The 26,320-nt window shown below is 37.4% G+C and overlaps 1 protein-coding gene across 5 annotated transcripts in view; it reads left to right on the top strand.

Moving 5' to 3' along the window:
* Positions 1 to 256: 256 nt before the first annotated feature.
* SCAF11 (SR-related CTD associated factor 11) overlaps positions 257 to 26,320 on the top strand; it is a 70,313-nt gene continuing 44,249 nt past the window's right edge. For 3 of the 5 annotated variants that reach the window (XM_024575742.4, XM_024575744.4, XM_024575743.3), the window contains exons 1-2: positions 257 to 540; positions 20,344 to 20,395. The gene's annotated coding sequence lies outside the window, so the exon portion shown is untranslated. The remainder of the gene's footprint in view (positions 541 to 20,343; positions 20,396 to 26,320) is intronic. The other 2 variants (XM_045184395.3, XM_045184396.2) reach the window with 1 other exon arrangement.

Genomic DNA, 26,320 nt, shown 5'->3' on the forward strand with positions numbered 1-26,320 from the left:
TTTCTGCCTCTGGCTCCTCCCGCTCCCCGCCCACAGGCATGACGTGACCCCACCCACCACGTTCCTCTGTCGCAAACGGTGGTGGTTGGCCTGCGCCCCCCAGCGGACCGGTCTAGCTCTGCAGTGGTACACTCTGGACCATAACAAGCGAGTACGGGGAGTGCGGAGGGTGCTGCAGCCACCGCTGCCGTGGCTGTTGGGCTGCTTCGAGCGTGTAGGCTAGAGGCGGCGCCTCGAAGGGAGGGAGGGGAGAGGGAACGTAGGGGAGGAGGAGGCCCGAGGGGAGGGAGGAGGCCAGACCAGGCGGGGGGAGGGGTATCAGCCGTGGCGCAAGCGGCGCGCGGAGCAGCAGAGCCTGGGTCCTCTCCCTTCACTGCCGCTGCCTCCCTACCCGGCGGCAGAGCTGGCGCCCCGGCAGCCCCGGAACACCTCCAAGAGGACGAAGGACTCCATGTTGGGGAACTTGGCGGTGGCGTGACGGGGACCTAGGGGCTTACGGCGGGGCCGCTACCGGAGCAAGAGCCTCGACCTCGGCCCGAGGTAAACACGGCCGACCTCGGGGGTGGATGGGCTCGCGCAGCTGTCGGGGCGAGGTGGGGCTTCCAGGTTGGCGACGGGAGGGCGGACAAAGTTTCGGAATTGCGCGGCCCGGGCGGCGTCCTGTGCTTGGAGGAAAGTTGGAGCTGCTGCTTGAGGCGGGGGAAGCAGCGGCGGGAAGGGCTCTTCTACCCGGCCAGGGAGGCCCCGCTCAAGGCCGCTGCGGCCTCACTTTCGGCACCCTGTCCCATTTCCTCCTTGTGGCCTACCCGCCTCTGCCGGCGAAGCCTGTCGCTGCCCGGGTGCGGGATGGGGGGGGGTGGGGGGTGCTCAGGAAGGAGACTCCACGGAGTGCCCACACATGCAGCCCCTCCCTGCAGTGGAAACGTGACCTGCTGGGCTTCCGGGTGCTCCCCAACCCTTGTGTCCGCTTTATTGGGGAGACTTTGCTTTTGTCAATTGCGTCCGAGCCCGCCGGTGAAACCGAACTTTACTACGTCGTGACCTCTTCGTAGCGCAGGAATGGGGCGCTTGCCTCTGAACATCAGCGTTGACCCCATGCCCTGGATTTCAAACTATTCTCACTCCCAAAGTTTAAGCCCGTTTCCTGGGTTGACAACAAAAGGGCCAGTAGATCTAAACTTAGCTTAATCGGTCTTCCCTCCTCAGACAGGGATTTTGAACCATTAGAGACATTCAGTTTGCTGGCGGGCTTGTCACCTAGATACATTTTGAAAACTTGTTTTAAAAGTAAACGCCTGATTTAGAGTGGTCGGTTAAACCATTCACAGATCGAATTATATGTTGCATTTTAAAATACCCCCTCCCAATCTATTTCTCTACCGGATTACATACAGTGTCTATGACTGGAACATTTTTCATTTTGGATTACATTTTACCTAACATCTTTACCACACTACCAGTGAACTGAGATATTTAAGCAAAAATGATCAAAAAAATTTTAATATAATGGTTTGGCTAGTAGATGCTTATCTTAAATTTTCTTAAGTTGGGAATTTTTGCTGAATTTTGGAAAAAGCATATTAAGATGTATTTTTAAAAAGTTAATTGATGCAAAAGACTATTTAGGTCGGTAGCAGAATATTGAGGGCAAAACATTTTTTTAAGGGTATTTATAGAGAGGGGAGATGGAGGGACAAAGAGAGGGAGAGAAGCATCATCGTGTGGTTGCCTCTCGCTTGCCCCCTACTGGGGACATGGCCTACAACCCAGGCATGTGCCTTGACTGGGAATCGATCTGGCAGGTCCTTTGGTTTAGAAATCGGCGCTCAATTCACTGAACCACACCAGTCTGGGTGAGGGCAAAACATCCTTAAATAACAGGTAGTTTTTGTATTGTACTGGTAATTGTACTAAAATTGTGATGTGTAATCAAGTTTCTTGCCAGACCATTGCTTTCTCTTTCTTGTTTCTTCGGCATTTGGCTTCATCATCTCATTTTTTTGCTGTTGGTTTAGAGCTGGAGCAAAAAGTTTGTGGGACTTTTGTTTTTGTTGTTTTAACTTATTGGGCAGAAGAAATGAAATTTTGAAATTGTCTTTGGATTTTTTTTATACTATCATACCAAATATAATGTGAGTTTACTTTGTATTGTTTTTATGTACTGAGTTTTTAAAAAAAAATTAGCAATTCTTACTATTGCTGTGCTTTTTCACTGTATTTTGTGGTGCTTGCAAATATACTAATCACTGTTTTACATTCAACTAGTGACCTTTTTGCCTGGGAATTTGAGTACATTTTGAGATTTAGTTGGGCAAGATTTGGGTGTCTACTTAACTCTTGGTGTACTCATGCTGTGAAGACATTCTTCAGTATTTGAAGGAGGAAGAAAACTGTAGAATAAGACAAAATTCATGAGTATGCTGCCTGAAATGTGTGGGGGAAAATTTTCAAGGGGAATTTTTTTGTATGTCTTTTGGTGGTCCATGGGTTAAAAGTGAATGATACTCTTCAGGGGTCACTGACTTCCCCATCAACCAGTGTTTATGCAGTTTTCTTGAAAAGCTGTGTTGGTAATTAGCAGAGAAAGGATGAATCAGTGCTGTTATATGATATCGTTGATTCATCATCTATAGCATCTTTTGGTAATAAGAATGTGTAACGTTATACCACTCATCAACTTAATACTGAACTTTTTAGATAACATCAGTGAGAGATAGATGTTAAACCTAACTAAAGAGAGTGGCAGGCATAAAAGTGGTAAAAAGTCATCCATTCCTAGAATATTCATTGTAACTTTTTTTTTTTTTTAGCAAGCTCTGCCATCCTCACCTTTGTCTTTTAGTGATGTAAATTGGATCTTGACTTGTGAAATAAGCTTAAAGCCTGAATTCTTAATTATGTCCTGTGTCCCAAAGAATACATTACTAGCCTTGTACATTATCTTGCGTCTGAATGGTGATACCTGTTAGTAGCACAGAGTAGACCCCAGAGTTAAAATACCTAGTATCATCTGTTGCTGTTCCCAAGAACTCATCTTTGCATTGTCCTCGTAGTATTTTCTTTTTCTTTTTCTTTTTTTTTGAAGTTGTGGCTTTATGTGCCTAGCACTTAGGCACATAAAGGTTTAATATAAAATGTGAAAACACTATCAGCATCTCTCACTTGCAAAATGGCTTCCTAAAAAGTTTCACTGACCTTTGTTCACTTACAGTCTCAACAGCCAGAGTGATCCTGTTAAAATTTATCAGATTCTCCATAGAGAATCTCCATAGTCTTTGTTATGATTTACCAGGCTCTGGGTATTTTGAGCCTTTTCTTCCTCTCTGACTTCGTTATCTCACTCTTTCTCCAACCACACTTCTCTGCTACTGAGGTTTTCTCTGACTACTATGTATAAAATAGCAAGCCGTCTTCCCAAATTTCCATTTCCTAACCCTTTTAAATCTAGATATTTCTCAATGGCATCTTTCACTTTCCAACATACTGTTTAATTTACTATCTTAAGTTTATTGTATTTCTTCTTCACTCTAATGCAAGTTCTGTGAGGATAGGGTTTGTCAGTTTTGATTACTATTTTGTCCTGAGCAATACCAGACATATAGCAGGTATATGTGTATTTAATGGATTAACATGCTTTCAGCTGGAAACATTTTAAAAACATTAAAAATGATAATTATGGTCTGAAACTTTAGAATATGCAAATCTTAGTTTTTACATAAACTGCTAAGTTACTTCTACCCATGCATTAGGTTTAGCGGAAGGGCCCACATTTTTAGAGGAGAGTATGAGAGAATGTGACCTTGAAACAAATTTGTCAGAGTATAGAAGGAACTAAGAACATCTAGCTTAGAGTGGTCTATCTTACTATTTAAGGTGTTGTCATTTAGAAGCCAAACTAGACTGAATTTTGATAGTCCCAGAAGGCAGAACTAGTATTGTGGTGATGTGTATTAAAAGGGAGGAGAGGCAGTAAGAGTGGATTTGGGAAAATTAGTGAAGACATTGCTGTAGTAGTCCAGAAGAGAGGAGAAGAGCTGGAATTAGGGTGAGAAATTTGGAGATGGGCACCAGTGAATGGGATTTGTGATCAGTAGGCCTCAGTCATGGATTGAAGATAAAGGAGAGAAAATTTTCAGAGATGACTTCTCAGTTAAATAACTGGGTTGATGGTGGTACCTTATAAGGACCATGGTTCTTTTGATTCTGACATTGGGTTTGATCATACCTTTGGAACTTTCAGGTGGAAATGTCTGTAGGCAATTAGATATATGGTTCTAAAATCCAGAAGAGAGGAAATAGAAAATTGGAGTCACTTACATAGGTAATTGAAACTATAGATTGAATTGCCTAACGAAGGTAATATAACTTAGAAAAAAGAGATGCTAGAGTAGAATCATAATGGTCTCTAACATTTAAAAAAAAATGTTTGCTGGAGGAATATGAGCTCCTAAAAAATACTGGGAAAGTCAGAAGTAGGAGATGAGTGTGGCATTACAGAAACTAAGGGACAGAGTATAGGCGTATCTCATTTTATTGTGCTTCACAGTTGTTTTCTTACAAATTGAAGGAAAAACCCTACACCAGCAAAAAGATTAAGACTTGCTTTATTGCTATGGTCTGGAACCAAACCCACAGTATTTCCGAGTTATGCCTGTATTTCAAGCGGAGAGTAGTCAATAGGGTCAGTGTTGATAAGAGTTGATTAAAGTGAGAGCTAAAAGATTTTTCATTGAATTTAACAACATGGAACTCATTGGCCTTTTGAGTAAGTAGGATAGTAAGATTAATAAATTATCTACCCATGTTACAGAAGAGAGCTAATGTTTATCAGATATTTACTGTGTGCCAAACACTCTGTTCTAGACATTTTACATACATTTTTATTTGATTTTTTCAGCAACCTTGACTTCCTAAGAACCAATACTGAAGTCTGTATGATTGTTTGGCTTTTAGTTATTCATCATATCATTTGGCCTCCCAGACTCCTTATCAGTATAGTAGACCTTTCTGTGATGTTGGAAGTGTTCTGTGTCTATATTGCCTCACACAGTAGCTGACAGCAACAGGTGGCTGTTGAGCACTTGAAATGTGTCCAGTGCAACCAGGAAAGTGGTTACTGTTTTGGACAGTACAGATACAGATCAAAAATCATTAAGAATCCAATATATAATGATGTAGTCTTTTTTATACAGTAGTACCTCCTTAGCCGCAGTTTACCTTTCTGCAGTTTAAGTTACCTATGGTCAACTGTGGTCCAAAAATATTAAGTGGAAAATTCCAGAAGGAAACAGTTCATAAGTTTTAAATCTCATGTAACCCCTCTCTGTCCTGCGTAGGACATGAATCATCCTAGCATATTCACACTGTATATGTACTACCAGTGGTTAGTCACTTAGTAGCTGCCTTAATTATAAGGGCAAATATAGTATCACAGTGCTTGTGTTCAAGTAACCCTTATTTTACTTAATAATGGCCCCAGAAAGCAAAAGTAGTGATGCTGGCAATTCAGATATGACAAAGAGACATCATAAAGTACTTTCTTTAAGTGAAAATGTGAACTGACTGTGGTGAGAAAAAATACGTAGTAAGGAAAGAAAAAATTGTATGCTAAGGTTGCTATAGTCTACAGTAAGAACAAATCCTCTGTCTTAATTAAGGTTTATCATAGGTATGTGTGTATAGGAGAAAACAGTATACGAGGTCTATCTGGAAAAAGTCCAGTCATATAATGAGAATGGTTTGTGTGACATAGATGTAACCTGGCAGCCAAGGAAAGTGGGCTGGAATGCGCATGCATGAACAAGGACGGCTTCACTGTACCAGGCAATGGGGGCAGTAGACGCTGTTGAGTGGAGCATGTGTACCGTGTGACCATTGCGTTCAAAATGAGCAAGTAGAGCAATGAATCGGCATCAAATTTTGCATGAAGCTTGAACATTACTCTGCAGAAACTGTTCGGATGATTTCAGAAGGCCGCAGCTATGGGCAACTGGTGATTGGCACCTTCATCACGACAAGGTGCCTGCCCATGTATCACATCTCAAATGAAGTTTTTTGGTAAAACATCAAATCACCCAGGTCAGTCAGCCCCCTTACAGCCCAGATTTGGAGCCCCACAGGGGCTTCTGGCTCCTCCTAAAACTAAAATCACCTTTGCAAGGGAAGAGATTTCAGACCATCAGTGAGATTCAGGAAAATACCACAGGGCAGCTGATGGCAATTGGGAGAACTGTGTGCCTACTTTGAAGGGGACTGAGGTATTATTGTCCTACATACAGTGTTTCTTGTATCTGGTATCTTCTTCAGTAAATGTCTCTATTTTTCATATTACATGGCTGGATGCCTTCTGGATCTGTCCCTTGTATATAGGGTTCTGTATTATTCATGGTCTCAGGCATCCACTGGTGACCTTGGAATATATCCTCTTTGGACAGCGGGGAACTGCTATAAAACAAGAAGAGGTGGAAACACATACTCTTCATTTGAAAGGAGTACTGTTTTGCTTACGTGCTAGTTTCAGGTTCTGTAAGTGAATATCGTAGGTAATCATTTTAATCATGTCATAGATAATACCTTTCCTTTTTTAAAATAATCTCAAACTTTTAAGAAAAGTTCCAAGTAGAATACAAAGAACTTTTCCCCCTGAATCATTTGAGAGTAAATTACACCATCCTGCTGAAGTCCCAAGTATAAGTACAAAGAACTCCCCCTTCCAACCATTTGAGAGTGAGTTGCAGATACATTTGGACAGGACTTTCTGTTGCATAAATTATACCCAAATCAGGAAATTAACATTGCTGTATTTTTATCATCTAACCCTCAGGCTTTGTTCAAGTGTTGCCAGTTTCCACAGTAATTTCTTTTGTATCAAAAGGATCTAGTTCAGAATTTTGTGTTGCTTTTAATTGTAATGTCTTTTTATACTCCTGCAACATAGGACAATCCCTACATGTTTTCTTGATTTTTCCTTACCTTGAAACTTTAGAATATTAGAGGTTAATTTTGTTGTGAAATGTCTCTCAATTTGGATTTGCCTGATACTTCCTTATGGTTGGATTCAGATTGTGCATTTTTGGCAGTAGTATCACAGTAACGATGTCGTGTTCTCATTGCATCCTATCAGATGGCATACAATTTTGTTTTTTCTCTTTGCATATACACACTTTGACCGTCAGTTAAGGTGAAGGCCCCCAGGCTTCCTCACTATAAACTTTTTTTTTACCTCTTAGTAATTTATAAGTGTGGGGAAGTATTTTGAGAGTTTAAATAATCCATTCCTTATCAAGCTTGCTATTTATTCGTTCTCAAATTGTTTCAGCTTTCGCCAGTGAAAGCCCTTTCAAGGTAGTTTCTGTGTTCTTTTGATTTGCTTTGAGCACTTCCTTTTTGACACAAGAAAATGTTCCAGGTTCGTCTGTTCTTTCCCTGCCCTGCCCTAGAATCAACCATTTCTCCAAGGAGATGGGTTTCTCTTTTCTTTTCTTTTTTTCTCTTTTCTTTTCTTTCCTCTTTTTGAGAAAACTATTTAGGAACCAAAATTTGGATGCTATATTCATTTATATATCTGCGTATATAGTTTCTCCCTTTCCAAATTTCTAACTTTCTTCTCTTACAAGGAGAAACCTGATTCCCATTATCCTTCATTTATCAATATTTACTTACATGATCAATCCTCAGTTGTAGCTATTTTCCAGTGCCACTGCTGCTCCCTCCCCCCGTTGCATAACATTTTCACTCTACCTAGGCTCTGACACTTTGTGTCAGCATGCATGTCTCACTCCACGCTTCTCATACCTCATGCTAAAGATCTCACCTTTCTGCTTCAGTTCCAGTACCTCACTGTAGGCTCTCTCATTGTCGTTATGATGTTTTGCTCATCAACTTGAGCTCCAACACTTCCAGGCAGAATAGCAGCATGTAGAGACTTTTTAAAAGATTATACTAATTTGTTTCTTATAAAAGGTATTACATCAAAAGTTTTAGTGAAAATTGGTGATAAAACGTTCTCTACTTTTTAAATTTAAACCTTCTTAAGGTATTAGTGATAAGATTAATTTTCCTTCTTGGTCTCTCTTTTATCCTTAGAATTTTCAGTGTACTTCTGTGGGGGTCTTTTTAATACAATTTTGACAATAAAATAAAAATGGACTTTTTGTATGTAGGCTTTGGAGTCAGTCAGACCTGGCTTTGAATTTTGGTTGTCCCATATACTGATTGTCACCTTGTATAGGTGACTTAAAATCAGTGTTCCCATCTTTTCAACTATTTTAACTAAGTAGCATTTACCTAAGTCCAGGGTAATTTCAGCTAACTCTATCCCTCATGTGTTTCATGTCCTTCAGTTAGTTCCATTACTGAGTGATTTTCAAACCTTTTTAATGCAGTGTTCTCGTGTTCAATGTTGGTGTTTTACACTTTTTGATATATACTGTGGTGTGGTATTTGGAGTATTAAATGTGCAAAGACAACCAGACTATTCAGTCATTGCCTGATAAAATGCAGGCACTTCCCTACTCATAATCCAGTGCTTCAGGTTTGTTGATTATTTGTGTTTATTAGGTCTGGGGATGAGACATGGCCTTTGCTCCTTAGTGCTAATCAGGCTGCCTTTGTTGCTCTCAAGTGTTCTTTCAATTTTTTTCCTAACTTGTTTTCTGTACTTCCCTCTCTTCTCCCATATTGTGCTCTGCATTACCTTAAAAATCCCCAATTTAAACATCTTGTGAACCATTCTTAAGTAGATAAACAGGGCGGGGCGGGGGGTACTTTTCCTTAGTGATTCTGCTTTTTGCAAAACAGGATTTAAGTCCTACCTTGGACTTACAGTTTCTTTACATTTGGGCTTATAATTATGTCTTTGGCCTTATCTTCTATTGCTGTCCTAAATGAATTCATTCTGACTAAATTAATCCTGAAAAATGCTTGTACCTCATATTTGGCACCAAGCATATGCTGCTTTACTGTTCATCTTGTGTATCCTATTTCTCCAACTCTACTTTTTGCACCAGGAAGGGCTACAGTATCTTTATATGTCTTTGTATTCCAATGCCAGGCTCAGTATCCTGACCACAGTAGTATTTCAGCAGCTTAAAGTAAACAAAAACAGAAATGTAAACATTAAAGAGAGCAGCCACAGCAACACTGCTTTGAAAGCTGTTTTCAGTGAAACAGTTTATAAATGATCTGTTAACGTAAGTATAATTGTAACAGTATTTTGTATGCCTAGATGGCCTGTCAAGAAAATGATTTCTTTAACTACTGTTCTAATGGGGAGTAAAATATCAATAACTTCAAAAACTTGTAAGCTATCATTCATTTCAAAACTTTGTCATAGAAAGCCTTCAGGTAGCACAGCTTTAATGCATTAGGCCATATTTCTTTAGGAACTGTGGTACATGTCCAGTTACTTATATACGAGTATATGAGGAATATGAGGGAGATACATGGAACAAAATAATTTTAATTGTTACAAAACTGCTACAGAACTAGGTAAAACTAAAATTGAAGGTGGAGAAACATAGAGTCAGGCCCTTAAGAGAAGCTTAAAATATATTTTATGTTAATATAGCCACTCCAGCTTTGTTTATTATTTGCATGTCACATCTTTTCCATATTTTAATTTTAACCTATCTATGTCTTCATATTTAAAGTGAGTTTCTTGTAGAAAGCATGTAATTAAGTCTTTTTAAAAATCCAATCTGGCAATCTCTTTTAATTGCTGCTATGGGGATTATTATACATATACCTAAACATTCAGTCTACCTCATATTTACCACTTGAAGTAAATGTAGAGGCCCTACAACTCCCTCCAGTATAGTTGTTACATGTAGTACATATGCATGCAATGAAAACCCCATCTACAGTTATGTCATTTTTGCTTTCAGGAATCATATATTTTTAAAAGAACTTAAGAAAAATAGTCTCATGTATACCTAGCTGTTTACTATTTTTCTTGTTCTTCGTTAATGATATTTCAGGTTTCTCTCTTCAGGTATCGTTTCTCTTCAGCCTGAAGAAATTCCTCTAGCATGTCTAGAGTGGCCCCAATGATGAATTCTTTGTTTTTCTTAACTGGAAAAGTCTTTTCCACTTTTATTTCTGATGGATTACATCACTGGATGTAGAATTCTGAATTAACAGTTATTTAATACTGAAGATGTCCTGCTGTCTTTTTGGATTCCATTGTTTCTGGTGAGAAGTTTTTAGTAATTTGAATCATTAATTTCCCCGTGTGTTGTGTTTCTTGGTCTACATTAAAGATATTTTCTTTATCTTTGCTTTTCTGAAATTGACTATGATTTGTTATGTGCTGAACTTTGAATTTTTTAATTTGTGCCTTTCACTAAGTTTGGAGATTTTTGGGCCTTATTTCTTCAAAAAAAGTTTTTCTACTTGTCTCTTTCCCTTTTTCTGGAACTCAAATGACATGAATAGAACTTTGGATGTTGTCCACTGGACCCTGATGCTTTTAATTTTTTACAGTCATTTATTTGTCCATTCTTCAAATTAGATCACTTCTACTGATGTATATTCCTGTTCACTGACTCTTTCCTTTGTATTTGCATTCTGTTATTGAGACCTTATTTTAGACATGGTATTTTTCAGTTCTAAAATTTCCATTTGTTTCTTTTTTTATAGCCACTCTGCAGAGGACCTCTGTCTTTCCATTCATTGCAGAAGTGTTAATTTTTCTCTCCATGGAGCATTTGTCTGTGTGTGCATAGTGTAGAACCATGCCTAACAAATAAAATATGCTGAGTAAATATTACTTATGGTTGTTATACATAAATCATTCATTCAGAACTGTTTATTAGGCACTCATTTGAAGACATTAGTGCTGGATCCTGGTACTATAGTGACCAAGACAGGTAACAGTTTAATAACTTTGCAGTCATTTGAATCAGTAAGTGTTTTACCACTTCTGATTGTTTGAATACTTTTAATATCTAGTGACTTGAATTAATAGTTTTTATTTTCTGGCACAGGGCTACTTAACACTGGCTTTGTGACTGTGGACAAGTTACTTAATTTCATTGTATGTAAAATGGAAATAATCTCACAAAATACTGTAAGAGCTAAATTAGAGAACATATTACATGTCAGAAGTAATAGCTAAAAGTAGTATGAAAAGCATAACCAAAATCCATCTCTTGGGATGTTCAAAGCATTTGTAATAAGATTACATTTAGGAGAGAACCCCAGTATTTGTCCATGTCTGATGCTAACGTGGAAGAATTTTTTGTAAATAAGTTTTCATACTATGTAGTAACATATTTCCAGGTTAGAATATATAGTAGTGTTTTTATAGGAGTAGAATTGTGAAATGCCTCTTTAAATAGTGAACTATTCATTTGAGAACACATTGATTACATACTTATGTAACAAAATTGTATTCATCTCTAGCTGAGATAACTACCTAGGATGAGTTTAAGAAATTCAGAAAATAGACATAGAGTAAACAGAGTAGAAGTCATGTTTACTATACAATACAGTTGCTTTTCATTTTCAATATTAGTTTTGCTATAGCAACTTGTACCAATTTAGAAGGGATTAGTACCAAGAAAGTGACATTTCTTGAGGTACCAGTCAGAGTGACATTTAGCGTCTGTGTAAGAAAGACTAATTTCTGGAGTTGAAACTCTGTAATGTAGGGTTTTAAAAATCTTGTTTAAACAGAACAGCAATAGTTCAGAAGGACCGTTTTGAACATTGTTCTTTTTTCTCTATTGACATAGATGAAATCTGTCTCCATTTCTCTGTAACAAGCATTTTCAGGTGGTCGTCATTAATTCCTCTCCTTTAATTCTTAGGGTTTGTTTGTTTATTTGCAAGTGTTTCCCGTGCCTTGCCTAATTTCCCCATCTCCTTTTTAGAGATGTCAGGCATTGCCATTTCACTACATGAGTCTTGCCAAGGTAGACCGGGGTGAAATTAAAGATATAGTTGATATGGTTGGCAGTTTTTCTGTTTTGGGCTAGAAGAAAAGGACAACAAGATACCAGTTTTTTCTCTACTTCTATACTTCCATCCAGGATGCCTTCTTCTCTTGGCATTCTTCCCAGATATGAGAGTACAGTGCTATTGATCTCCAGGTAAGATGAATCTATTAACACCTCACTGTTCTTCTGCCTTTTGTTTCTAATAGGCCTCGGCCTAATCTTCTAAATGTAAACTTTACCTTTCCATACTCGTAACTCTTCTCTTTCAAGTGACCTGTAATAGGCATTGAAGAATTGCTGGTGGATAGAAACCAAAAAAAATATAAGAGCTTTAGGTTTCCCTCTTTACCATTTAAATTAGATATGTCATAGTGCTTTCGTAAATGGAGATGAGAATTTCAGTGACAAATGAAGGTGGATATAATCAGCGCCTCCTAGTCCCTTCTCCATACCTAAGCAGGAGTGGGGTTATTAGAGAAGAATTGCATAAATATATTGAAGTTATTAGAGGACTTATAGCATGCTGATAATATAATTGTTTCTCATTTGGAGGAATAGTGGAACCCTGTCATATATTAAGATTTCTTTATCAAATTCTTTATGGTAATGTTCAGGAACATAAAAGGCAGCCATTTTTCTTTTTTAAAATAAAGTATTTCATTGTAGATGTGTTCTTCTCATGGAATGGACAACTGTTACATAAGAGTGTAACCCAAATTAGAGCCAACTTTGGTGCCTGGCTTCCCCCAAACAATTTAAAACTGGCCAGCTCCACACCATTACTGTAGTCTTGGACCTGATCTATTTCTGCAGATCTGGCTTAGAATTTAGTGGGGATGTGAAATTGTGCCTGTTGTTTTCAGTCTCTGTGTCTCCACAGGCTATTGGTATATGTTGTCTGTCAGACCTTTTAGTGCTATAGAAATGCAGGAACCAGAGATAGAAATTTCAAATATCTCCTCTAAATCTCATCTGTGGTGATGTAATGTGGGTGGCCTCTTTGTGCTGGCTTTCACCATCCTGTTGGTATACAACCATTTCAAAGACTGAGACAATGAAATTGTCAGCCAAAAAGTACCTTTGTTTGCCCTGGCCCATGTGGCTGAGTTGGTTGGAGCATCATCCCTTAAACCAAAGGGCCATGGATTCAATTCCCAGTCATGGCTCGTACCCAGTTTGCGGGTTAGATCCCTGGTCAGGGTGGGTAGGAGAAGGCAATCAATTGGTGTTTCTCTTTCACATCTATGTCTCTCTCCTTCTCTCTCCCTCTTTCTGTCCCCCTCTGTCCCTCCCACTTCCTCTAAAAGCAATGAACAAATGTCCTTGGGTAAAGATTAAAAAAAAAGTACCTTTGTTGAAAGCATTATATTCTTTCCCCCACTTGCTCTCATGTTAGTCTTTACTTTTAAAAACATTAAAAAATTTTATTAACATACAGTAAAATTCACCTTTCTGGGGTATGTAGTTCTGTGAATTTTAACATATATAAACTTGTATTATCACCACCAGAGTTAGGATTTAGAATGGTTCCATCATCCCCCACAAAAGACTCTCTCATGCTGAGCTTGTACTCAAACTTTCTCTTATCCCAGGCAGCCACTGATAATAGTTCTTCATCACTACAGTTTTAACCTTTTGAGAATGTCATATAAATGCAATTGTGTGGTCTGAAACCTTTTGAAACTGGCTTCTTTCACTCGAAAGATTGCCTTTATTTTATTGTATTTAAGTACTTAATACATGTGTTTTTTTAATTGAATTACATTTCATTGGTTTGGAGTTTCTGGCTGAGGGATTGATCCATTGGTTCTCTTTGCAGAAAGTGGGGGTTTTTTCTGGTAATATACGTGCATAAATATGACCACCTTAATTTAATTCTACAAAGGTCCAGAGTCTTATTTGTGTAATTTGTCAAGTCTAGATCACCGATACATTGTAAAAAGATATAACTCTGGAACATCCAGATGGGAGAGAGGCATAGGGCAGCATAGGCGGGAAGGGTTTTGGAGCTTCCATACCCTCTCCTGTTATGCACCAGCCACTCTTCCCACGTCTCCATGTGTTCACCAGCTCAGAAGCTCTCAGTATATTGTCTTTAAAAATTCATCTTAAGTTGTTGAGTAAAACAACTTAGGCCATTCCTTTTTGTAAGTGATAGTCTACTGTATGGATGAGTGTACCATAGGGTAAAAATTTTTTGCTATTTTTATAGTTGACATACAATATTACATTTATTTCAGGTGTACAACATAGTGCTTAGACATTTATATACCTTATGTTGTGATCACCATACTAAGTCTGGTAACTATTTGTCACCATGCAAAGTTATGATGTCATTGACCATAATCCCCTGTGCTGTATTTCACAACCCTGTGACTTAATTCTATAACTGCCTGTTTGTACACCACAGTTTATTTTTATGAAATCCAGTATATCAGTTTTTTTCTTGTATTATCTTTGGTTTTGGTGTCAGGATAATGCTGGCCTCATAAAATGAGTTGGGAAGTATTTATCTTTCGTTTTCTGGAAGATTGTAAAAGATTGTATTGAACGAATATTATTTCTTCTTTAAATGTTTAGTAAAATTCACTAGGGAAATTATCTGGGCCTGGAAATTTCCTTTTTGGAAGACTTTTAACTATAAATTCAATTTCTTTAAATAGTGCTAGGGCTGTTCAGTCCTGTTATACTTAATCAGTCTTGCTAGAGGTTTACATTTTATTGATCTGGTGAAAGAGCTTTTGGTTTCATTGATTTTTCTCTGTTTTTCTGTTTTCAGTTTTATCTACTTCTGCTTTGTTTCCTTCCTTCTGCCTGCTTTGTGTATATTTTGCTTTTTAGTTTCTGAAGGTAGAAGTTCAGATGATTGATTTGAGACCCTTTCTGATATAAGCTCCATAATCCTGTAATACTTTCAATGTATCTCACATATTTTAACTATTGATACATTAGGGTTTAGGCTTACCATTTTATTTTCTGTTCTTTCTGGTTGTGTTCTGTAACCTCTTTCTTTGGGTTATGGAACACAATTTTTAGTGTTCCATTTTAATTTGTTGAGTTTTGCCTCTATATAACTTTTAAGGGGTTGCTCTAGGGATTATAATATACTTATATTTCATCTTCTTAGAATCAGTATTTTAGTACGTTAGGTGAAATATAGAAATTTTTCCACCATATAGGTCCCCTTCTCCTTCCCCTTTATGTTATAATTGTCTTGTGTTACATCTGCATGTATTGGAAGCCTTATATTTGCTTTTAATTGGCAATCATTTTAAAGAATTCAAGAGCAGAATAGTTAATTATATTTACCTAAATACTTACCACTTCTGTTGCTCTTCCATTATTCCTTGTGTTCCATTTCCTCTTACTGAAGAACATTTAGCAGTTCCTTTAGAGCTGGCAACTAATCTTACAGTTTTCCTTCAACTAAGAATGTCTTATATTTCACATTTATTCCTCCAGGACAATTTCACTAGATTAAGAATTGTAGGTTATAGTTCTACTTCCTTCTAGCCTACATAGTTTATGATGAGAAATCAGTAGTTATTCGAATAATTAACCCCCTTCCCCTCATAAGTATAATACATTATTTTTTTCAGTTTGCCAGCAAGATTTTTCCTTTGTAATTTTCAGTGGTTTGATTGTGATGTGTCTGAGTATGGATTTCATTGGAAGTACCCTGTTTGGGGTTTGTGAGCTTCTTAAATCTAGAGGTTTCTGTCTTCCTCCAAATTTGGGACATTTCTACCCATTATTATTGTTGTTGCTGTTTCTTCCTCCCTTACCTCCTCCTTTCTTCCTCCTCCCACTGCACTCATTTTCCTCTCCTTCTTGAGCTCTTGACATGAATGTGAGGGTTTTGGTATACCTGGGACAGTAATAGTTTTTCAGTATTTCTTCTCTCACCCCTGCTGGTGTGGCTCAGTGGATTGAGTGCCGGCCTGTGAACCAAAGGGTCACTGGTTAGATTCCCAGTCAGGGCACATGCCTGGGTTGTGGGCCAGGTTCCCAGTAGGGGGCGTGCAAGAGGCAACCACACATTGATGTTTCTCTCCCTCTCTTTCTCCCTCCCCTCTCCTCTCTAAACATAAATAAATAAAATCTTTTAAAAAAACCCTTGAATCAGTGGGTTGAGTGTCAGCCTGCGAACCAATATTTCTTCTCTTTACTGTTCAGATTGGGTAATTTCTATTAATTTGTCTTCAAGTTCACTGACTTCCCATTCTGCTATTGAGTCTGTTAGTATGTTTTCTATTTCAGGTTTTACATTTTTCAGTTCTAAAATTTTCATTTGATAATTATTTATATCTTCTACTTCTTTGCTGTGATTTTCTAGCTTTCCACTTGTTTAAAGAGTATATGCTCTTACTTATTGGAGCATTTTAATACCTGCTTAAAATCTTTGTCTGATAATTTACCCAATGCTCTAATATCTGTGTTATCTTGGTGTTTGTTTCTGTTGGTTGGATTTTCTCACATGACTTTGAGATTTTCTTTGTTCTCTCTATGCCAAACAATTTTTGATTGTGTTTTGGGCATTTTGAACATTATGTTTTGAAACTTAGTGTCTTGTTTAAATGCTATGGGAATGATGATATTTTTGTTTTGGCAGGCAGTTTGGTTGAGGGCACAAGTTCCAACCACTTTCTGTAGGTTGTAGTTTTAATCTCTGTTCTATTTTCCAAACTTTTGCAGTGAGTTCTATTCGATTTTTTCCATGTGTGCACTACCCAGTAGCCATTGGGGGTTTATTTCCATTTTTTAGTATTCAGAATCTATGGTATGCTGCTTATGGTTGGTTAAATCTATATACATGTGCAGTTCAGGGGCAAGCTGGGAGTTTATAAATAATTTATAGGTTACTCTCTTAAGCTCTTTCCTGTCTGTTATATCCATGGTATTTTCTAAATTTCTGGGGCCCTTTTTTCTGTCCTCTATCTAGAAAGCTTGGTATTCATTTACTCCACTGTGTTGTGTACTTTCCACACTTGCATCTGGAATCAAGTGACAGGGAGACAGGAGAGAAAAATCAATGAAATTAGGCCAGAGTTGCTTCAGGAAGTGAGGGTGGTCCCTCTTCCTCAGAATTTTAGGCTCCTGCTGACCCTGCTGCTGCCACCCTTGTAGCCAGTACCTCCATAGGATTACCTGGGACCTGGGACCCGAAGGAGGAAGAACAGAGGAAGAAGAGAGAGAGAGATTTATTTTACTTTTTCTGAGTATTAAGAGTCCCCTTTCCCACTTCTTGGACAGAGCTAGAGGGCTTTTCCTAGAGCTCCCTTCGTTATCAGTGACCACGTTCTAGGTTTACGGCTCCATTAAGCCCAGACTTGGGCAAAACTGGATGTGGAAAAAAATTAGAAACTCACTGCCAGTGATAATATAACAGGTTCTAGCCTCTTCCCAAATCCACCTGCTATTATTAACTTTTGAATTTTCAATTAGCTGCTCCATTTATTCTGTCCAGGTTTTATAGTTTCAGTGAGATGGACAAGGTGGAATGTGCTTACTCCATTTTACCCAGAACTAGAACTTACTTATCTATTTTACAATGTGATGTCAACCTGAATCTCCTTAGGTCATAGTTAAATATGGTTTGTCAATTATACTTTTTTTTTCCCAACATACAGGGAGGGGCAAAAGTAGGTTTATAGTTGTGAGAAGGAGAAACACAGTTTATTGTTCTTTATTAATTAATGTTTTATTTTGCACACAAACAACTGTAAACTACTTTTGCCCCACACTGTATCTGTGAACCTGTTTGTGTGTAACAGCATAAACCTTCTTGAGGAGATGATGCTACATTACATGTAGAAGAAAATAGAAAAATTAATTTCTCTTTACAGCATAGTTTTCATGAACTCTAATTTCCCATAATTAGAGTACATTTGAAAAACTTTTTCTATTTTCATTTTGATCTGTTTTCTGCCTGAGAATTTCTGGCTTGCCTTTCATTTTGAGATTTTTTTAAAAAAATTCTTTATTTATAAACCTTTAAAAATGACTTCAATAATTAGGTTATTGGTCGTCATAGAGCTAATAGTATGAGGTGATGTGCTTTGCGGACTCTTGGTACTCATTCACTGTTGCAGATATTGTGTGCAAGAATTTTAGAGACCTTCTGAAGTACGAGGTTGATTTTATTGTAAGACCTATAAGTGTGGGTGGCTTTATCATCTTTGTTTTCAGTTTGTCTGGTAAACAAGATAGAGGATCATTTGTTCATCAGACAATGGTGCTTGGAAAATGAGCCTTTTTCTGGATAGGTCCAGAATGAAGGAATTGAGTATGAAAGGGTCCTAGATAATTGCTGCTGTTGATCAGTTGCTGACAGGCAACCAAATCACTAATAATCTTTTTTTTAAAACTGAGCTGGAAAGTATAACCAGGGACTGACGTGCGGTAGTAACCAAAAACAGAGCATTTGTCTTAGTTTGTTTCGGTTGCTATAAGTACTGCAAAATGGGTGGCTTATAAACAACAGAAATCGATTTCTCATAGTTCTGGAGGCTGGAAGTCCAAGATCAAGGTGCCAGAAGAGGGTGAGGGTCCTCTTCTGGGTAGCAGACTTCCCCTTGCATCTTCATCTTCACGTGGTGGAAGGGGCTAGGGATCTCTCTGGACTTTCTTTTATAATGCATGAATCCAATTTATGCGGGCTCCACCCATAGGACTTTAAGCACTTCCCAAAGGCCCCACTTACTAAATAATGTTACCATTAGGGCTTAAGATTTCAGCTTATGACTTGGATGGGTGGGGGGGCCACAAATATTTGGATATTAGCAGCTTATAAATGATTCCATGAAAACAAAAATTGATATTCTGAGTTTCATATCCATTTCTCTTTTGTTATTGGTTGGTAGTTGTAAAGTTGGGTGTAATGAAGCTATTGGTAGAAGTAAAAATTTTGTTGCTGTTTTTATAAATAGATATCCTAATTTACTGGTTCTTCATTTTACTTCCTGATTAAGAATTTATTTATTTATTTTTAGAGAGCATGGAAGGGATGGAGAAAGGGAGGGAGAGAAACATCAATGTGTGGTTGCCTCTTGTGCTTCCCCTACTGGGGGCCTGATCTGCAACCCAGGCATGTGCCCTGACTTGGAATCAAACTGGTGACTCTTTGGTTTGCAGGCATGTGCTCAATCCACTGAGCTACACCAGCCATGGCAAGAATTTTATTTTTAACTGAAATAATATGATGTTGAAAAAATATGTAACTACCATGATCACGAATAGAAAGAAACTGATGTGTTGAAGGGATAAACATTTTGTTTATTAAAGGCCTGTGCTATTTTTAAAATTCATGTTGTTGGGTTAGATAATTAATATACTCAGATAATTTGTAAAAATGTACTAGTTTATAAAATTTGAAGAAAAAGGTACTTCTCTCCACCAATAAATATGTTAATTAGTCTGAAAAACCTCTTCTGGCCATAAGCCTTTATGCTGTGGGGTCAGGCACAATGTAGCTTTCATTGCCCACCGGTCATTTCCATAGAGAAGGTCTGAAATGGCTGCAACCTCACCTGACACGTGTGCTCTTATTTGCATGTATCCTTTTTTTTTTTTCATTAAAATCCTCATTATCATGTTAAAAATGACAGTTTCAATTCTGAGTCCATAAAGATGGAAATGCTATAATGGGGAGTAGGTAGAAAAATACATTTTTAATCTATTTGGTCTCAGTTGGGAAGCCTTTTTTATAAACACATAAATCTTGAAAAGATTTGATGCTCATTGTATGCTTGTTTAATGTCCTTAGCCCATTACTATACCTGCTACAGTGCAATGTAATTGTTGATTTCTGTTTTCGTCAGGTGTGTCAGTGCTTCAGGCCTAGTGGTGCCTACAAAATAGGGAAACTGACTAAATATTTATTAAATAAATAAATTAGAATCAGGCTGTGGAAGTGTGGGGGGTCTGGTATAGGGCCTATTTGGAAAAAGAAAAGTGATGACTGGTTGAGGATACTTTTAAGATCCTTAGTTCAGGAAATAATTTAAATTCTAGTAGTTGTTGAAGTGCTGGGATGTTTAAGTATCTTCTTTGTGTATTTTTTTTCTACATTGCCTTCTAAGGTGATGTGACCCATTACTTTGTTTTTAATTGGCCTATGTTTTTCCTATATGCTGAAAGTGACTCGTGCTTCTGCCTCACTGAATAAAATGTTTTTATTATTGTTGGCCTTCAGCACCTACGTGTATCTTTATATTTGAAGGCATATAGTTACTCTGTCAAAATGTCTTACATTCTAAATAAATGGTTTTCACATCCAGGGGCCCTCTGGAATAAGTTGTTCTTTATACTTTCCAGTATCTTTTCTTCTGAACTCAAGTTAAATACAGGAGCAGCTGAGTGAAAGTGAATAAAATGGGACTAATATTTATAATTCCCTCCCCAGAATACTTTGATGGAAAATTGAACCTGACTGCTTGACCTGAAGAATCTTACAGGTAAGAAGGGTTGTGAATGTTTGTATACTCATTAAACACTTTAAATGACACTCTTAGAAAACAGATAAGTAAATAACACTGCCTAGGTATAGCTTTTGTGGTTATAGCTTAACCATTACTTCTTTTTTTTTCTCTCTCTAGAGTTGCCATATGTTACAGCTATTTACCATTTTTTATATAAAGTAGAAAATAGGATACAAAAATTTTAGGCTTATTTGCTTTTTACCCTAGACTTTGTGTCTTGGTTCAACATTTTTATTTCCAGGTAAACCAGAATCTTGATAAATATCACCAGTGTAGAATAAGGAACTTATTTATGCTTGTGTTATAAGATGTTTGAAAAAATATTTGACAATTTAAATTTTGTGAACTTTTTACTTATACCATTTTCTTCTATATGTGAATATTTGAAATGCGGGAGTTTTCTTTTTTTAATAATGAAAATGTGTTCAAGGCGCACAGATTTATCATGCTGTACCTGAAACCCACTTGGGGTGGGGGGTTCTTGTGTTTGTGCACGTATGTGTGAGGCATTTTAAACGGATTATGTGATTATGTGGTTTAACCTTTATAATGACTGAAGTGGTTACTACTGTATCTCTATTTTACGGATGAGAAAACGGACTTTAAAGAGATTGAGGTCATACAACTAGTGAGGTTTGAACCCAGAGTTTTTCTAAAACCTGTGCTAAAGGAACATTCTTGCCTGTATATGAAGAGTACCAGTGTGAAAACTTCAGCACCAAACATGTACGTTAAGGATATTCTAAACAAAAATAGTCAGAATAACCTAGTCTACTTACAAAGTTTGACAAAATTGTTATAAGGTGGAATTCAGGTAAGAAAAATAATACTTGCGGAACATTCTGCAAGGGATTAAAAAATTAACAGTGACATATCAGAAGCAGGAGTCAGTTGATTTATGTAGCAAAGAAGCTAGAAAGGAAATAACTATCAGGCTGAAGGAGTTAATTGCCTTAACCTTACTCTGATGTGAATAAATTGAAGGCAGTAGGGCATATATTTGTGATAGTTTAAGCCAGACTAATAAAATAAAGGTAGATAAATCAACAAGATTACATAGCCTTCAGGGGAATTCTAAAGGAAATCAAAGATGACATTGCAGAACCATTGACCCAAATGTGTAATAAGTAGCTGTTGTGCCAGAGTACAGATTGAATGCAAATGTAGATACAGTCCTAATCTTAAGAAAGCTTGAATAGCCCTCTATAATGAGAGACTGAACCACACCTCCAAGCTGGGCAATATTCTATAGTCTTTAATAGGATTGGCAAACTTTTTATAAAACAGGCCAGAGTGTAATTATTTTAGGCTTTGCAGAGTATATGGTTTCTGTTGCAATTATTCACCTTTGTCATTGTAATGCAAAAGCAGCCATGGGGAATATGTAAAGGAATAAGCATGGCTGTGCTTCAACCAAATTTTATTTATAGAAAACACTCTGCCCCAGCTGGTGTGGCTCAGTTGGTTGGAGCATAGCATCGCATTGTACACTGCAAGGCTGTGGGTTCAGTTCCGGTCAGGGCACTTGCCTAGGTGCGGGATTGGTCCTGGTCAGTCGAGGCAACCAGTCAATGTTTCTCTGTTACATCAGTGTTTCTCTATTATATCAATGTTTCTCTCTCTCTCTCTCTTTCTTTCTCCCCCCTCCTTCTCTCCCCCTTCCTCTCTCTCTAAAAGCAATGAAAAAATGTCCTTGCATGAGGATTAAGAAATAATAATAATAAATAAAAACACAGCCAGTTTTTTGTCCACTGTACTACAATAATGGATAGAATCCCTCCCTAGACATCATTGAAAAAGAGCCTTGCTCATGGGTTCTCCGAGGGAAAATAACATACTTATAGGTAGAATCAAATTTTTGAGTAGATAATTGCGAGGCACTTTATTTTGAGACTGGGGTTGGGATGGAAGATGCTGCATTAATAGTAATGGTTAACATTTGGATGCATATCATTGGTAGACGATATCATACACACAAGTTTGCCTAATACCAGTGCCTAAGTCATTGATCACTGAAATACATCTCTCAGAGTATTTCTGAATGCCCCCTTTTTTTTAATTGAAGTTTTTTGGACAGAGGGTTGAATTTGGGGACTGATTTATCTTGGATATAAGATTAGAAATAAAGAATAAATAGGAATAGCCTAGAAATAAAGAATAAATAGGAATAGCCTATCTATGAGAAAAGTTCAGAGAGTCACTGTGGATTCTCTGAATACCTTAGCCATACAAATCGATATAGTACTTAGCATCTTCATGAAGTGTGCTTTGTCCTTGGCTTAAGTGTGCCCAACATAGCGACAGCCCGTACTTTCGCTCAGTGTCGTTACCATTCAACCCTGGCTCCCATTTCTATAGTAGAGTCTGTAATGGCAGGATTGGGTTTAGAAATGGGGTGGGAAACAGAATTAAACTTCCTCATAGCCATTCTATACCTTCTTTTTCTTTCTTTGTACCCAAAGGATCTCATTGTACTTTTCTGACAAAATATTTTACTAGATTCGGCGATCAGTTTGTTAGAATTGTTGATTTGTCTTTTTTTTTCAGTCTTGTGTTTGCCTTTGTCTTTCACTTTTGTCTAGGGAAAACAAAGAAATTGGGCAAACAACAATTTTATTACTGTTCCCTATTTTTCTGTTTTTACTAGCAGTGATGGTAATAACAGCCATTAATTACATGGTAGTAGAGTGGGATTTGAATCTAGATCTGTTGGACTCTTAACATTATAGTTATAACTAGGATGTTGATTTCTTTAGATACTGTGGGTTTGCTTGAAGAATAGTAGGAGGAAGCAAGAACAGGGAGTTTTGAAGTGAACTGGAAAAGAAAGGAGTTCTGTTTTGTAGTTGATGGAAGGAAGCACACTTTGGAAGAGGACAAGATGGGGAGATAGGAGGAAGGATAGGAATTTTAAATGGAGCCAGCCAAACCTACAAAGTTTAGTTTCTGTTACCAAAAACCTCTGGTCCTTTGTCTGGTTCCTTGAAGTGCTCCAGCAACTGCTATAGTAGAAAATACATCGTTAGCATTGCTGGTATAACTTGAGGCAATTTTCCGTTATAGAGGATGGTAGTGATATCCTAGAGCTGTGCTACCCATCAGAGTAGCCACATTGGACTATGTATTAATTAAAACTTAAATAAAATTAAAAATTTAGTTTTTCACTTGCCACATTTCAAGTGCTTTATAGAACAATTCCCTATTGGGCAGCACCGTTCTGGGGAACTGAACATTCTTATATGCAAGAGTACAACTGTTCACTGTAAGGGCTGGCCTGGGACTCACACGTTCATGTATTCCAGCGTTTGTGTGGGAAAATGTGTGTTAAGTTCCTGGAAACTGTTTAATGTCAATGGTTTTGTTTCATTCCACATTCTAAATGTTGATAGCTTTTATGATAAACACAATTTTAAGGGTAGGCCATTTATTTTTCCCAAACTGTTTTATGAACATACTTGGATTAGTATTTTCAATACATAACAGAGACAGTAATAGAAAAGGCAACCTGGAAGGTAGAAGTACTTTAAAATCATTGTATGAGGGATAATTGACTTAAAAGGTATTTTAGCTTGGAAAGGTACAACCTGGGAAGAGACATTAAAGATTGAAATTTGCAAATTAAAATCATCTGAAAAGTAAAGAGTTTACCTAAAATCTAGGGTGAACATCCATTCTTAGAAATTTATTTGAGGTAAACTAAAATTAAAAGAAAATTAAGTTTGATTTATAGATAATTAACTTACAGAACTTAGTAATAAGTAGTCTAGATAGAATATGACTGCCCTGGGTGGCGTGGCTCCGTTGGGCATTGTCCTGCAAACCGAAATGTCACCAGTTCGATTCCTGGTTGGGGCACATGCTTGGTTGCAGACTCTGTGGTCTGCCCCCATTGGGGTGATGGCAGAAGGCAGAAGGCAACAACATCTATGTTTTCTCTCCCTCTCTTTCTCCCTCCCTCCCCCTCTTTCTAAAATAATTTTTTTTTAATTAAAAAAAAGAATTCCTTCTCCCTGGATCTCCACTCACCATAATTTAAAATAAATAAATAAATAAATAAATAAATAAATAAATAAATAAATATATATGACTTACGATTATAGAGTCAAAAATAGTTAATCATGAAATTGGGTTATATCTAACTTTTCTGGAAACCACAAGGAAGGATAGTCCTGGCTGCCCATACTTATTTCTTAGGTCCTTTAGTAACCACGAATTACTGGCTAAGACCATGAGTCTGTATTGTATTCCTGTGCTCCTGTTGCTGGAAGTTCTAAGCAAAACTGGTATTTAAAAACCCTGGATTCGTAGATTAAAAAGTAGAGTCTAGGCAGATAGAACAGATAAACATAAACAGCTTGCGAGTTGTTGAAATGAAATTTGAAACTTTTATCTAGTGGAAATGCCAAGACCCTATAATTTTGAATAAATAAACTGGTAGTGTGGCATAACTGTTTTTTAGGTATGGAAATCGTTAATGAATGAAATGTTCCAGAAGAAGCACACAACTTCTAAAAGTTTGTGACACTCAGCTTTTAAAGCAGATTTCTAACATACAAGGAAAAGCAATCTGTAACATGACTGAGGTCTCTTAGCTTCTCAGTGATAAGCTGTTAGGTATTTTATCACATGAGTTAAAACAGAGAAGACACTACTTATTGTAAAATATAAATTATAATGATATATGAATGTAAAAATAATATAAACTTAATGTTCTTAAGGGAGGAAATGTGAAAATAGCATGAACTATTTAGTGGGACATAAATTATTTAGCTACGTGAAAGGATGGTATTTTACATCTTCTGAAAAATTCCTAGGTTTTAAAAATATTGTTAACTTTCCAATTAACATTTTACCACATTGAATTAACACCGACTTAAATATATTTTTTAAATATTTAAGACAATGGGGGACAGGTTGTAGTATGAGTTTCCCCAAATAAAGAATTACTCTCAATTATAGATCATACAGGAGCACAATATGACTCTAAACTCAATTAAATTGGGAAGTTGTCTATAGCAGTGTTTCCTAGGCTTTAATGAATACATATGAATTATGTACAGATCTTGATAAAAATGCAGATTCTTATTCACTAAATCTGGGATTGTGCCTGAAGTGTCTTGCATTTGTAACAAGTTCCCCAGGTGATACTGATACTGTCTTTAATTTTTATGTTAGTTTATTGATTTTAGAGAGAGAAACATTGATTTGTTGTTTTCGCTTACTTACGCATTCATTGATTGCTTCTTGTATGTGCCCTGACCAGGGATTGAACTTGCAACTTTGGTTTATTAGGATGACACTCTAACCAACTGAACTACCTGGCTAGGGTGATACTGTCTTGCTGAGTGAATGAATATCAAGTAGAAAAACCTATGACTACCTAAATATTTTAATTTTTTTAATTTGTATTTTTTAAAAGATTTTATTTATTTATTTTTAGAGAGAGGGGAGGGAGGGAAAAAGAGAGGGAGAAAAACATTGATGTGTGAGAGAAACATTAAACGTTGACTGGTTGCCTCTTGCACTCCCCCAGCGGGGGGCCTGGCCTGCAACCTTTCGGTTCATAGGCCTACGCTCAGCCCCCTGAGCCACGCCAGCCAGGGCTATCTGAATATTTTTAGAGTAATCTTCTGTCTCAGTAAGGCCATCATTTGTAGTTGCTCAGTTCAAAATACTTTGGAATTATCCTCTAATATATACTGTGCATTCGATCTGGTCCACAAATCTTGATGGCTGCAGTTTGAAAACACAGCTGGACTCTGAGCACTTTTCATCATACTTGCTGCTACTATGGTACAAGCCAGTGTCTTGTGCCTCTAGATAATTGCAGTAGTTGCCATGCTGGCCTCTGCTTTTTGCTTTGCCACCTCTTCTGAGTAAAATCCCCTATAGGCCTGTCTC

The sequence above is a fragment of the Desmodus rotundus genome, chromosome 3 (genome assembly GCF_022682495.2).
Source record: "Desmodus rotundus isolate HL8 chromosome 3, HLdesRot8A.1, whole genome shotgun sequence".
Lineage (NCBI taxonomy): Eukaryota > Metazoa > Chordata > Mammalia > Chiroptera > Phyllostomidae > Desmodus > Desmodus rotundus.